Source organism: Heloderma suspectum, chromosome 3 (genome assembly GCF_057233095.1).
Source record: "Heloderma suspectum isolate Gila_16-S chromosome 3, 16-S_ref, whole genome shotgun sequence".
Lineage (NCBI taxonomy): Eukaryota > Metazoa > Chordata > Lepidosauria > Squamata > Helodermatidae > Heloderma > Heloderma suspectum.
Window position 1 is genome coordinate 27,892,588 of NC_139460.1, and position 14,373 is coordinate 27,906,960.

The window sequence follows — 14,373 nt, forward strand, 5'->3', positions numbered from 1 at the left end:
TTTTCTACCTCTCATTCTCAGTCCAACAGGAAAGGGGCCATTTATGCTCTACCTTATTCCTTAGCAAGAGTTATCTTCTGTATCACTGGTTTTGACAGTCCTGGAAGTAATCTGACCCCAAGCAGCCTTACAAGATCTTAAGTCACAGTAAAAATTTTGCCCACACCAGATTCAAGACAAGGGGGGAGAACTGGGAAATCGACCTCCGCTCTTTACCACCCCAGTGGTACTAAAAAAAAATGTCATTTGACTGTTCTTATTTTTAAATTTCTTATTTTAATTGAGAAAATTGCATACTGTATTAGAAATATAAAAACTTTGTACATTATTAAAACATTAGCATTAATGAATAATAACATTATAAATCTATTTATATGTTTCCATTAATAATATTATAATAATTATAGTTTCTGGCATTTATTCACGATACTCATTACACTATCATTTAGAAGTCATTTGGGTGTTTTTAATAGATATCTGTTCAATTTATATTTGTTTTGAACAGAAGGTTACATTGTACATACACTGACTTTTCTGCTTTCTCTGGGAGATGTATTAATTTTATTTTTCCTTAGAGAGCTAAACGTTCATATAATTGCCTGTGAATAAAAGGACATCACTAAACCCTTTAACAAGCTTAATTTAGGGAGCAATCCTATGAACCCTAGACATTGGCAGAGGAGCTATAAGAGCCTGAGGCTTCCCTCTGCAAGGCTGGAGATGGTGCTCCAACCTCAGAAGGGGGAGTCAGAAATCTGACCCCCACCCCCGCAGCTGGCTGCCCTTTGAGGTCAGAAAAGCAGCCTTGGAGATGGGCCAAAGGAGATGTTTCAGTGGGCGGGGCGGGGAGGAGACCAGAGATGCCAGGATCTGAGCTATCCTGAGGCCTCAGCAGCATCATTCCCTCCTCCTCCTTTTCTGAAATGCCATCACTAGATGGGCAAAAAAGCCTGTCTGGTGAAAAATGCAGAGCAGGAGAATGGAGAGGTGAAGATCACTTCTGCCACTCCTCCCATCCTGCATTGGATGATTGGAAGCCTCCAAGTTTGGGAGCTTCCGATCATTGAGGGCACAATTGTTAGCATTGCACCCTTAATGTATTATTACATTTATATCCAGACATGTTTTCTTCTTGCAAGGAACCCAAGGCTTACATGGTCCTCCTTCTCTCTATTTTATTATCACAACAACCCTGTGAGGTAGGTTAGGCTGAGAGTCAGTGAATGGCCCAAAGTCACCCAGTGAGCTTAATTGATGTGTGGGTTCTAAACCTGGATATCCTGAGTTCTATCCAATACTCTGACTGCTATGCCAGACCTGCTTTAAAGGAAAAAAGGACAGGACATTTATTTTTTGAATTAGCCATATTCTGAAGCTATATTAATAGTCACACTAAGAAGCTTCACTTTGGGAAAGGCCCAAAGCAAAATGCAGGAGGTCCCAGGCTCTGACTTTTTTTGGTAGGGCTGCAAGGAAGGATTGGGGAAGACTCCTGGATGAAATCCAGGGTTGTTGCTTCCAGTCAGTGCCCAATACTGATCCAAAGGGATTGATCGTCTGACTCAGGGGTTGTATCCTACTTAGGATACAACCCCTGAGATTCTCTGAAATGAATGGGACTTAATTTAGACTAACATTGGATACAACCTATTGGGTGCCACCCACTATAAGCACCTTCTTGTGCTTCTCTTAACATTGAAATTTCACATTTTTAAAAACTTGGGTAAGTTGAGTGCTATTTTTCTTCCTAAGCTTCAACATTCTCTGCAAGTCAAAAATTTATTAGCACCACCATTTTATAGCATTTTTAATGCACAGAGCACTTTATAATCTTTTTTTCTTGCTCAACCTTACATCGATCTAGCAAAAGTTCTTATTGTATTCATTTTACTGAAGGGCAGCTGAGGTGAAGTCCTAGCAACTTGTCCAAAGCCATTCAGCCAGGCTGCAATCTTGTGCACACATACTGTACCTGGAAGTACGTTCCATTTAACTGCATAGGACTTACTTCCCAATACACATTGCAGCATCAGTGAGTTTTCATGTTTGAGTAGGGTCTTCTGCCCTGACTTTTTGTACTCACAGCCTATGGCTCAGTGGCTCTCAAGCTGACTCATGTGACTGAAAATGTTACCTGTATAATTCCAAATGGATGCTGAAAACCAGAGATGGAGGATTTCACTCATCTTCCGGGAATCATCTGAGGAGTGGCAGGCCATGTGGCACATACATTTCAGTAGCCCCAATTAGGAATGTACAGAATTTGTGAAATCCATTCCATCTGCATTTTGCAGATTGTCAGGATCCTTTTGTCCCATTGTCTGCTCATTGACAGAATCAGTTTTTCCCATTTCACTAATTTGCTCAAATTTGTGCTTGTGAAAATGCACACATCCCCCCCCCCCAATGTGCATTTCCATGCTTAAGCCTATGGGGGAAATAAACAGTTTTGGCTGGTGTTTTTTATTTTATGTCTGTTTCTATGATTAAATTTGCATAAAATTCTGGAAAATAATAATAAAAAAATGGTCCGCAAGTCAGCGGAATCTGTGCGACTTGGGAAAAACAGGTCCTCTGCAGAATCTATGGGTCAGATCCATAGAAATCCAAAGCCATTTGATTCCACTGCAGATTTCTCTGACATCCCTAGCCCCAACTCAATTCAGTAACCTTCATTACCCCATAAGGACATCAAGGTGCACATCATGGGTGCTGTCCCACGATATTTTGCTGGCTGAAGCAGAGGCAAATGGTCCCCCCTCCCATGGTTATGGCCAACACTTGGGAAAGTCTTGCTGGACTATTCGGACCCCAGTTCCAGCCTTGATCTATCACTCCCCACTCCCCATGCTGCCTCCTGAAGCAGGTAGCTTCACTCGGCTTCATGGCAGGACTGGCCCTGAGCATCAGTGAATGGAAATATGGCAAGAGCGATGACATGACTAGGTCCTTATACTTGACAAGAGAGGAGATCTATTGGTGTTAATAATATGATACCCATTTAGTGGCAGTCTTCTTACAGATCCAAGCTGCAGGATTCATCCGTTTTTCAGAAGACAGAGTAATCTGGCTGGTTTTATAGCTGTGGGCCATGATTTATTTATTTACAGCATTTTTATCCCACCCGTTAGCCCTAGAGGTCTACCAAGGAGGCTTGCAAAGATATTTCTTAAGACAGTTCCTGCCCACAGGCTTACAATCTAAAAGCATGACACAAAAGGAAAGGGGATTGGGAGGGAAGAGGAGAAAAGCTAATTCAGGCACTAGATTCTTAGTTGCAAAGCTCAGCAGGTCATGGGCACAGTGGAAGAGCTGCTGCTTCCTCTCCCTCTGATGCCCTCAGCAGCGACAGGTGGTAGCAGGAGGGAGAGGGGCTCTCAGCTGAAGCTGATATTGTGCAACCCTATATAGAGCACAGCAATTGAATTTTGCCTCATTTGGCCCACCCCTCCTTTATTTCCACCCTGTGGATCGTGAGCACTTTGGAAACAGGGACAAATGAACAACTGATGTTACCCCCTTTGAGCAGATTGTGGAACCTCACCAGAGATAAACCAACCCTTTCCTCTCCCCCACTCCACCCTGCAGTCATGGCACCAGTGAAGTTGCTGCTAGGCCCATGTGGCTCATCACAGCCAGGCACTTTACCTCAGCAAGGGCTGCCCTGCCCCTTTCATGAAATGATGCAGCAGGCAGCACTCAGCAGCCCTCCTGACTTCCAGCTTTGGAGGCTGCTGTATGGGTGAGAGGGAGGCAACAAGCGAGGCTTTGAATTCTTCTCTGGCTCAGTTTGAAACCTGAGCTGGAGGCAAACTTTGGGGGCTGTAATGCTCACCTTGCATTTGAGGCAAGCATTAGAGATGGATGAATCTGTTAGTTTGAATTTCTCCCACATTTTTTTTTTTAATGCTCATGTTCTTTCCATTCTGTTTTATGAATAACTTTGTGCATTTTGGGAAGTTCTCATCAAACAATGAACCAAACAAAATTCTCACCCAGAGTATGTAAGTATCCATCTGCACTGGCCAAATTCAGTAGGCACAGATATTCCCAGCATGGAGAGGACCGTGATGTTGCCTGCCATGATGTAGCCGTTGAAGATGTGGAACTTGACAGAAGAAAAAGGGTGGCAACCCTAATTCAGCACCATTGTGAAGGAACAGAACTGTCCCCTATTTTTGTATTTAATTTGGTTTTAGGATGTTATGGGGCTAAATCTTCTTGCATCTGTGCTAGTCAATTTTACCCAGGGGAAGGCCAAAGTAAAATAATATATTTTCAGGGCCTTCTTAAAAGCCTGCAATGATGGGGCCTGGCAGACCCCCAATGGCAAGTTATTCCAAAGATGTGGGGCCACTGCAGAAAAGGCCCTGTCTCACATGGTCACCCACCTAACTGTTCTCACAGGTGGGCAAATGAGGAGAGGCTCTCATGCTGATCTTAAAGTGCAGGCAGACTGATATGGGTAAAGGCCTTTTACCCTATTGCTCTGTGTGTGTGTGTGTGTGTGTGTGTATCTGTTCAGACTTTAAAACTTTTTCCTCTTATTATTTTTCTACACTAAAATTTAAACTTTGTTATTCGATATTTTTTTGGACTCTTGTTTTTGGTTACCTACCTCATGTCTCATATTCAACCCCACACTACCTAAAGTAGATACCTGAGACCCAGAGAGTTTTCAGGCTGGTTTGGTGGAAGTACCCAGAAAAATAAAGATTTCCATCAGGTGACAGTGGAAAAGTCCACAGGGAGGGAAGGACAAAAAGGAATGTGGGCACATTATATTGCCTATTTTCCCTTCCAGTCTGTTGCCAGTATGTGACAGCCACAAACATGGCTGAATACAGCAGGATTCAAATCCATATTTTAAGAGCTAAGCACTCAAAGTCCTGGGCCTGGATGAATGAATCTGGTTTTTTTTTTTTTTTTTTTTTTTGAAGCTTGAGTCTTTTCCATCAGATGTATGGCAAAATTATTAATATTTAGGCAAATTCTTATAAAAAACATAAACCGAATTAAATTCTCACCCAACCCTAACTACAAGCCACTGAAATGTATATTCTTGAGTCTGGAAATGCAACTTTGGGTGACCTCACTAATCCTCAGTCCGCACCAGCAATTCAGCTTGGCCTTCTGCTGGTTGTACCAGGGCCCAGGAAGAGAAAGGATGTTGGATTGTCCTAAGAAAACATAAGAACATAAGAAGAGCCATCCTGGATCAGACCAAGGGCCCATCTACTCCAGCATTCTGTTCACACAGTGGTAGGGATGTTAGAGAATTCCGCCACGGACTCCAGTGAGGCCGGATTCTTTAGAATCTACCCCCTCGGAGTCCATGGTGAAACGGAGCAATCCCCCTCGCCACCCTGCGGAATCCCCCCAGGATGGAGTCTACCTATGTCAGCTGTCCGCTGCCCCGTGAATGGCTGCCCCAGTCTGCCACCACCATTTCCATTCCACTCTAGCCGTGATAGGCTATGTAAGTATTTCCGTAGCCTATCACGGCTACCGCAGGGACGCAAATAGCGTAGCGGCTGCCATTTGCGTTCCTGCCTTTTGCCATGATAGGCTATGTAAATATATACATAGCCTATCATGGCTACCGCAGGGACACAAATGGCGGCCACCATTTGCAGCCACAGCCCAGCAGTGGATGGAAGACTGGCTGCGGTGGCCCTGGCTGGCGGCTCCGCAGGATCCCCGCGGAGCGGAACTGGCCAGGGAGGATTCCGGGGGGGGGGAGGGATGGATCGCCTCCCCCCTCAGTGGATGGCTCCAGCAGAACGGGGTAAGTCTGCTGTACACCCCTACACAGTGGTCAACCAGCTGACCATGGGAAACTCACAGACAGGACACGAGCAGAATAGAAAAGCACGAAAGGACCCCTGCTAAGGTGAAGTGCCTGGGTGCAGTGGTGGTATGAGACTGGCTCACTTGGTGCAGCGGTAGCAGAAGAGGGAGGGAGTGCCTGCTCCATGGCCAGCGCCAAGGGTCAGCATGGGTGGGCACCTGCCAAAGGCCTGCAGCCCAGCAGGGGGCCCACTGATGAGAGCCCCTTGGAATTTCTCTCCCTCTCCGCCATTGCAGCCTGCTTGTTTCCCTGCCTCTTGCTCTGGTCCAGACAATGTTGGTGGTGAGAAGGAGCAGCAACAGATGCCATGGCCGACTTGCTCCCTGGCTCTCTTTGTCAAGCAAGCAAGGGGTAGCAATGATGAGAAAGAGGAGGAGGCAGAGCAAGAGCAGCTGGTGACAAAGGTAGTGAGAAGGTGATGTAGTGGCTAGAGTGAGAGCCAGTGTGGTGTAGTGGTGAGAGTGTTGGACTGGGAGTCGGGAGATCTGGATTCTAGTCACCACTTGGCCATGGAAGCTCACTGGGGGACTTTGGGCCAGTCACAGACTCTCAGCCCTACCCCACAGGGTTGTTGTTGTTAGGATAAAATGGAGAAGAGGAGGATCATCCCAGAATGCAGGACACGGAATAATGGGCTCAAGTTACAGGAAGCTGGATTCCGGCTGAACATCAGGAAAAACCTCCTGACTGTTAGAACTATACAACAATGGAACCAATGACCTAGGGAGGTAGTGGGCTCTCCCACACTGGAGGCATTCACAATGAGGCTGGACAGCCATCTGTTGGGGATGCTCTGACTTGGATTCTTGCACTGAGCAGGGGGTTGGACTCGATGGTCTTGTAGGCCCCTTCCAACCCTAATATTCTATGATTCTAGGACTATGGATGCTGCCTTGGGTTCCTTAAGGAGGAAAAAAGGTGGGATATAAATGAGAAGAAGAAGAAGAAGAAGAAGAAGAAGAAGAAGAAGAAGAAGAAGAAGAAGAAGAAGGTAGACTCACTGAGGGAGGAAGCCCATTGAGAGTGTCTTTTCCACTTTTCCAAGGGCCCTCAAAACCTGGAGCCAGCATGTTCTGCTTGGGTCCAGTATGAAGTTGAAACCCATTTACCGCACACATCGCGCGCGCGCACGCACACACACACACACACACAGACTGAGACCAGGATTACGACCTTGGAGCGTTTGTCCTAGGGTGGGCCAATCAAAACACAGTGCAGTTAAAAATCTCACACATTAGAACTGGGTTTGTTTTGTGTATCAAATATTTGCTGGATGAGGAAGCAATTTACTGCAGTGCTGCTTCGGCACCTTCTTGAGTAAACATCCACTGTGTTTGGCTAATTTGCTCGATACGACGCTTTGACGTTTGTGCTTTCGACCAGACAGCTCACTTGTGAGAAGGAATAAGCAACATGATTAAATAACAGCCTTTCTCAATCCACAAAGATTAAAGATTTTATTGCAGCAGGTTTCACAACTGGTTGGCACTTAAGTGAGTATTAATTTGCTTCTCTCACGTTCAATTTAATGTCGACTGGAGCTGTGTCCAGAGAATATAGCATGAAGGTGGCAGCATGTGTGTCTTCTGAATACAGGACTCGATTGGAACAAAGAAATGAAATTGCAACCCAACTAAAGATAATTAAAGTTGGTTGTTGTTGGGGTGTGTGTGTGTGTGTGTGTTTTACTGTGGATTATAATGGAAGTAAATTTTAAAGCCCAGGGACTGGTTTGTTGATTCCTTGCTAGAGAGATGGGCACCAACTTAGATGACTTTAAAAGGGGCTTGGGCAAATTCATGGAGGATAAGGCTACCGGTTAGGGCACAATCCTATTGAGATAGACAACAGCCTCTGAACTTGGAGGCTGACACCTATCCAATGCAGGGTAGATGGAACATGGAGGGGATCCTCTCCTCCATGCTCAAGCTGACCTGCATTTGTGGCTAGTTGTGCTTTTTCTTTGGGAAGGGGTAGGGAAGGGGCCTGGAGACCCAATAGGAAACTGTCTAAAGCAGTTTCTGCAGTCTCCTCCCCTCCCTGCCCCTGGGACTGCCCCCTTTTCAGCCGCTGCGTGCTCCATTTACAAGTGTGGAGATGGCAGTGGTGTGGAAAGAACTGTGCCGGCTACAAGGGGGAAGGGGAGGGGGCAGGGAACGCAGTTTCCAGAAACTGAAATATCCTATGGCTGTCTAGACAGTGTCTAGTGGCCCCAGGATTGCTCTCTTAGTCATGATGGCTGAACATATTACCTCCAGGATCAGAGGCAACATGCCTCTGTATACCAGTTGATTGCAAGCAACAACAGGAGAGGGCTATTGCCTTATATCCTGGATGTGGCTTCTCCTAGGAAACTGGTTGGCCACTGTGGAAAACAAGATGCTGGAATTCATAACTCTATGATCTGATCTAACACTGCTCCTCTTATGAGACTAAGAAATCATTGTTCATACTGCCCTAAGTCTCTCAGGGAAACTATATGGATTGTCAACATTCTAACTGCTGAGACCTTCACCCTGAAAAGTTAGAATGTTTGTGCACATTCAGTGACATAAAAACAATTTGGTTACTGAGGAGGGGGAGCGTTTCAGTGGCAGCCAAGCAGATAGCAGCCAGAATCTTCTCTTTAAGGTTCTTCATTTTTAGCTGCACTGTTTTAAACATACATTCAATATTCTCTAATATTGGCTGGTTGTTTTTTTTAAGCTAACATTTTCACACTCTAAACCATCAAGAAAATGCCAAATTAGTTACATTCATGACATAATTTATTGGAGTCTTTTTCTTCTTGGTCCAATATTTGTATTCTGTTCACACAGAATGTTGTTGCCTTCTCAGAAAATATGGGAAGTGGAAAATGGCACTGAATAATCCTATCTTTGCATTTAAGCTTACACATAAATAATATTAATATACTTAGTAACAACCTTTCTCAGAACAGTGACTTGAATGCGAACAATATCCTGGTCAGTTGCACTGATTGTCCAAAATGACAGTGATCTGATCTGATCTGGCCTTTCATATCTGGACATGCAGCTGTTTGGGTAGCGTTCAGAAAAATGCCTGCAGGGACTTCCTGAGGGGTTGGTGGAGACTATGTTATCTCATCAAATAGCATCACCATCCAGGATGAGATGGATCAATGAGTACCGAAAGCTGTGCCTTAGATGTCGACTGCAGTCGCTTCTTTGCAACAGACCTGTGCTTATGCATGTTATTAACACTGGACGTAGGAGTTATAAATAATTGCCGTGTCACCTTGAAATTAATTAGACTTTATTAGTAAGCAGCTGATGTGCCAAGAGCACTTTTCATTGATGAGGAGAATGTTCTCATTCTTTCCTCAGGCTCCTTATTTCCTCTTTTTCTGATGGTCAGGCTGGGAGTGCCATTGCTTATGTAGGCAAAATAGCAACACACACACACACACACACAGAGGAGGGAAATATTAGCAGACTTGGAGGAGCCTCAAAGTTTGCAGAATTAGAATTTTTTTTTTGCATTATATCTCGCCTTTTCTCTTCTTACAAGGAACCCAAGGTGGCTTACATAATCCTCTCCCTCTCCATTTTATCCTCATGACAACAACCCTGTGAGGTGGTTTGGGCTGAGAGAGTCTGTAACTGGCCCAAAGTCACCCAGTGAGCTTCCATGGCCGAGTGGGGACTAGAACCCTGATCTCCCGACTCCCAGTCCAACACCCTCTCCACTACACCACACTGGCTCAATCCCATCGGGATGCCCATCAGCCTCAGAACTCAGAGGCTGATGGGCATCCTGGGTAGGTGGGAGGAGCACGGAGGCTAGGCGGGTGATTTTGGCCATCTAGATGGGGCTCTGCAGAGTAGGAGGAAAAAAGGCTGGGGTGGCCGAAGGATTCTTTGTATGCTGGCAGCCCTGGTCTCCTCCCCTCCCCACCCACAGAACAGCCCCCTTTCCCTTCTCTCCAAACTCATGTTTGTGCACTCATAGGGGCAGTTGGGGCAGTTCTCTCTGCACCAGCTGTGAGGGGGAGGAAGCAGGGAGCTTGAGTTCGGAGTGTTGTCTATGATCCAGGGACCTGAAGCATCCTGTGGCCCCCCAGATGCTGTCTAGGGGCTATAGGATTGCTCTCTTGGGGGGGGATAATTGGGGAGGGGAACCTAAAAACAGTGAAGACTGAGCATACTCAGTAGCCATGAAATGCTGACTGTTGAGGGAAAACTGTAAAATTAGATGAAGGGGGAATAGAAAGGAGAGGCTGGAATCCTAAACGGCAGCAGTCCATGTGACAACTTTTTGTTGCAGGCCCCACTTGCTCCATCTGTTTTCCATTAATTTCCATTCATTCATTCATTCATTCATTACATTTATATCCCACCTTTTTTCCTCCTAAGGAGCCCAAGGCAGCATACATAATCCTCCTCCTCTCCATTTTATTCTCACAACAACAACCCTGTGAGGTAGGTTGGGCTGAGAGTCGGTGACTGTCCCAGAGTCACCCAGTGAACTTCCATGGCTAAGTGGGGACTAGAACCCAGATCTCCCAACTCCCAGTCCCAAACTCTAGCCATTACACCACACTGGTTCTCTTGTGTCCTACTTGAGATTGGGGATGCACAAACATCCTCCATCCCATCCCTTTATTGTTCTGGAGGTTTACTCCACCCTGCATCCACTCCTCCAGAACTGCAGTTTAAACAACTTGGGACCAGGATAACTGAGAGAGCTCCTTCTCCCCTACCAACCTGCCCAATCACTGAGGTCATCAGAAGGCATGTTCCTGGTGGTTCCACATGGATCTATGGCCTGACTGGATTCCACCTGGAGAGGAGCCTTCAATGTGGTGGCCCCGTTCCTATAGAGCTCCCTACCTCTGGAGGTCAGGCAGGTGCCAATACTGCATTGTTTTCAGCACCTCCTGAAAACAGCTCTTTTCCTGGAAGCCTTCCTTGATTGACCAGCCTCATTTTATTGGCACTCTGTTTTTTAAAGAATCAGTTTTTTAATAACATGTTTCAGTCTTCTTTTTATCTTTAGTTCATTTTACCTCTTGCTCTTCACCACTCTGGAATCTGTTTCACTGTGGAACAGTATACAAATGCTGTAAACAAACAAACAAACTAGGAAAATCATGCAAACTAATTCACAGAATTGGAACAAACAGTTTGCAATTCCCGGCTTGATCCGCCCTTGTTCTGCTCTTCCTGAAAGTGAGTTTCTGTCTGAGCACAATTCACCCCTCCCTCGCTTTCCTCTGAGAGTTCTCTTTGTTCGGAACTTGTATCAACCTTCATTCTAATGCGCCAAATAAGAGATGGCGCAAAGATCGTACTTCAACATTATTGGTTGTATCCAGACTTAGGGTGCAATCCTCAGTATGTTCAGACAGGAAAAAGTCCTGCAACTCCCAACATTCCCCAGCCAGCCATGCTGAAATCAAGTCTGGCTCTAACCATATGTTATCAGCATTTGCCCTTGTTGCTGTCTTAAAATGCTCCTGTATTGCCCCCACCTTTCAAGCACTGACATAGCTCTTATACTAGTCCTTTACTCTGGGGAAATGAGTAGAAAATATTGGAACAGTAAAACATCTCTCCTAGCCGTGTTTACTTAGGGCATGCTTATTGTGCTAACCTAAATCTGTTTTGACTGTCATTGGTCCCAAGGAACCTTGGGAATTGTAGTTCTGTAAAGGGGATAAAACCTAAAGAATTCTAAATAACTATGACAGCACTGTCAGGTCTCTGGGGGTGGGGTGGGGGTACATGATCATTTGATTTGTTGAAAGGCAATTTATGTTGGTGGTGTGGGTGTGGCATACAGTGTTTTGTAGGTAGCGTGGCTATGTGCCCTAATTTACAGAATACATTCTTCTATTTGAAGCTGTCATCTGCTTAAATGGTTTTCTTCCCCATCCAAGTCTGCTTTAAAGATCATGAAGCATAAGAAGGGAAAGCATGGGCCTTGAAGCTGTCCATCAGTAGTTAACACCTGGACAGTGGATTGAACAGCAACAGGTGACAGGTCACCTGCAGTTAGGGATGGCACGGGCACCCATGTTAGTAAACATGCTGCTAAATGGATACCAGGAGTGGCAGTTTGGAATGCCTGGACATGAATGTTCCTTGGGAGAAAAACAGAGGTATGACCAGTATAATGCTTACAAATTGTCCTCTAGATTAAGACAATTTGGACTAAACATAAGAACATAAGAAGAGTCATGCTGGATCAGACCAAGGGCCCATCCAATCCAGCATTCTATTCACACAGTGGACAACCAGCTGCCCATGGGAAACCTACAAGCAGGACATGAATGCAACAGTACCCTTCCACCCATGTTCCCCAGCAACTGGAGTACATAGGCATACTGCCTCTTGGTACTGGAGGGAGCACATAACCAACATAGCAGCCGTTGATAGCCTTCTCCTCCATGAATTTGTCTCACCCCCCTTTAAAGCCATCCAAATTGGTGGCCATCACTACCTGTTGTGGTAGCGAATTCTACAGTTTAACTATGCACTGTGTGAAGAAGTGTTTTCTTTTATTTGTCCTGAATCTTCCACCAATCAGCTTTATGGGATGACCCCCGGGTAACAGTATTATGAGAGAGGGAGAAAAATGTCTCCCTAAGAGTTCTGAGTCTATAAATCCAGTTTTTCCTTTTGTCAAGCATGTCTGTGTCCTTTGTTTGCTCTGTTGGAAGCAACTATAAATCAGAGAGTCTATGTGCAAGTGAGCTGAAATATCTTGCAACAGGCTGCTTCAATTTTTTTTGGTAAGAATTGTAGATTTGTCGTTACAGAATCTTGTTCTTAGGTCCGTTCTGGTTTTCCCTACATATTGCATGCAACATTCCTTTTTTTTTACATTCAATAAAATAAACCCCCTTAAGGGAATGGCTAGATAGCATCACCGATGCAATGAATATGAACTTGAGCACACTCCGGGAGAGAGCAGAGGACAGGAAAGCCTGGCGTGCTATGGTCCATGGGGTCACAAAGAGTCGGACATGACTTAACGACTGAACAACAACAAAAATATTACTGACTCTCTAATGCAGTAAGTTATCATGTCAACATATACACATTTTATACAACTCTCTTTGTGTCACCTTTTTCAATGATGGCGCCCATGTTTGCTGTCAAGGTTGCAGACAAACAGAGGCACCAAAATGCCTCTTTAGTCTCTTGTCAGTTTCCCATGCTGCAGAAAAAAGAATTGAACATGATCAACAGACATTTCTGTTCAATGTTTACAGAATAAACCCTTCTGGGGCATTTGGTTATGGCTGAGAGTCAGGAGGAGTTGTTCCCCAGAGTGACATACACTTTTTTTCTTATCAGAGAAGTAAAATAAAGCCCTCGTGTGATTAGCGGTTTTCTAGGAATCTCTGTTCTGAAGAATAACTGGCTCACTTCAGGGGTGGGGGGTGAATGGGCGTGGGTTTGTCATTGGTCCATATGGAGTAATAATCTGTTCCCTAATGCTGTTGACTTGCAGTGCAATGGAGAGAGTTCTTTCCGCTGAAGCCTTAACATAACCATCCTTGCACATAGTGTGTGTGTTTGGTGGGGCCATAGTTCAGGGGCAGGGGGCATAATTCAGGGGCAGAGCACATGCTTTGCATGCAGAAGCTCCCAGGTTTGGTCCTTACCATCTCCAGGTAAGGCTAGGAAAGGATCCTGCCTGAAACCCTGGAGAGCCGCTGCCAGTCAGTGTTGACCATACTGAGCCAGATGGACCCATGGTCATGGTCTGACTGCCTGTGTCCCTAATAGTAGTTTGCCTAAGGCCACCAAATGGCAGAGATGGGCTTTCACCCAGGGACTTCCTCATTCTATCTACCGCTCTAGCCCCATCCTTAGGGCTGTGATGAAGTAACAGCATTTCAATACATGGCACATGAAAAGCACATCTTACCACCAGGGGCAAGAGGGACAGTGGTTCTAGGACACATGTGGCCCTTCCTCTGGAGGAGGAACTGGTCCTTTAGCCAGGTAAGTGGTTCTAGATTACTGCAATGCACTCTGTGTGGGGCTGCCTCTGTCGACGGTTCAGAAGCTGCAGCTTGTGCAAAAGGCAGTGGCCACATTGATAATGGGGACAAGAAGCTCTGAACATATAACACCGATTCTTGCTCCCTTGCACCGGCTGCTGTATGTTTCTGAGCCTGATTCAAGGTGCTGGTTTTGGCCTGTATAGCTCGGGACCACAATCCCGGATGGAGTGCCTCCCCTGGCATGAGCCTACCCATACACTATGCTCAGCATCTAAGGCCCTCCTCCAGGTGCCTCCTCCGAGGGAGGCTCAGAAGGCAGCAACAAGGTTGAGGGCCTTCTTGGTGTTGCCCCCTCCAATTATGGAATGATCTCCCCAATAAGGCCTGCCTAGCACCAACACTGTTATCTTTTCAGCACCAGGTTAAGACCTGTTTCTTCTCTCAGGCATTTGACAGCCTACTATGATGAGGTTTTTAATCAGGTCCTGGACTTTTCGTTTTGTTGATTGTTTAAAATGATTTAATATTGTGAACCACTGAG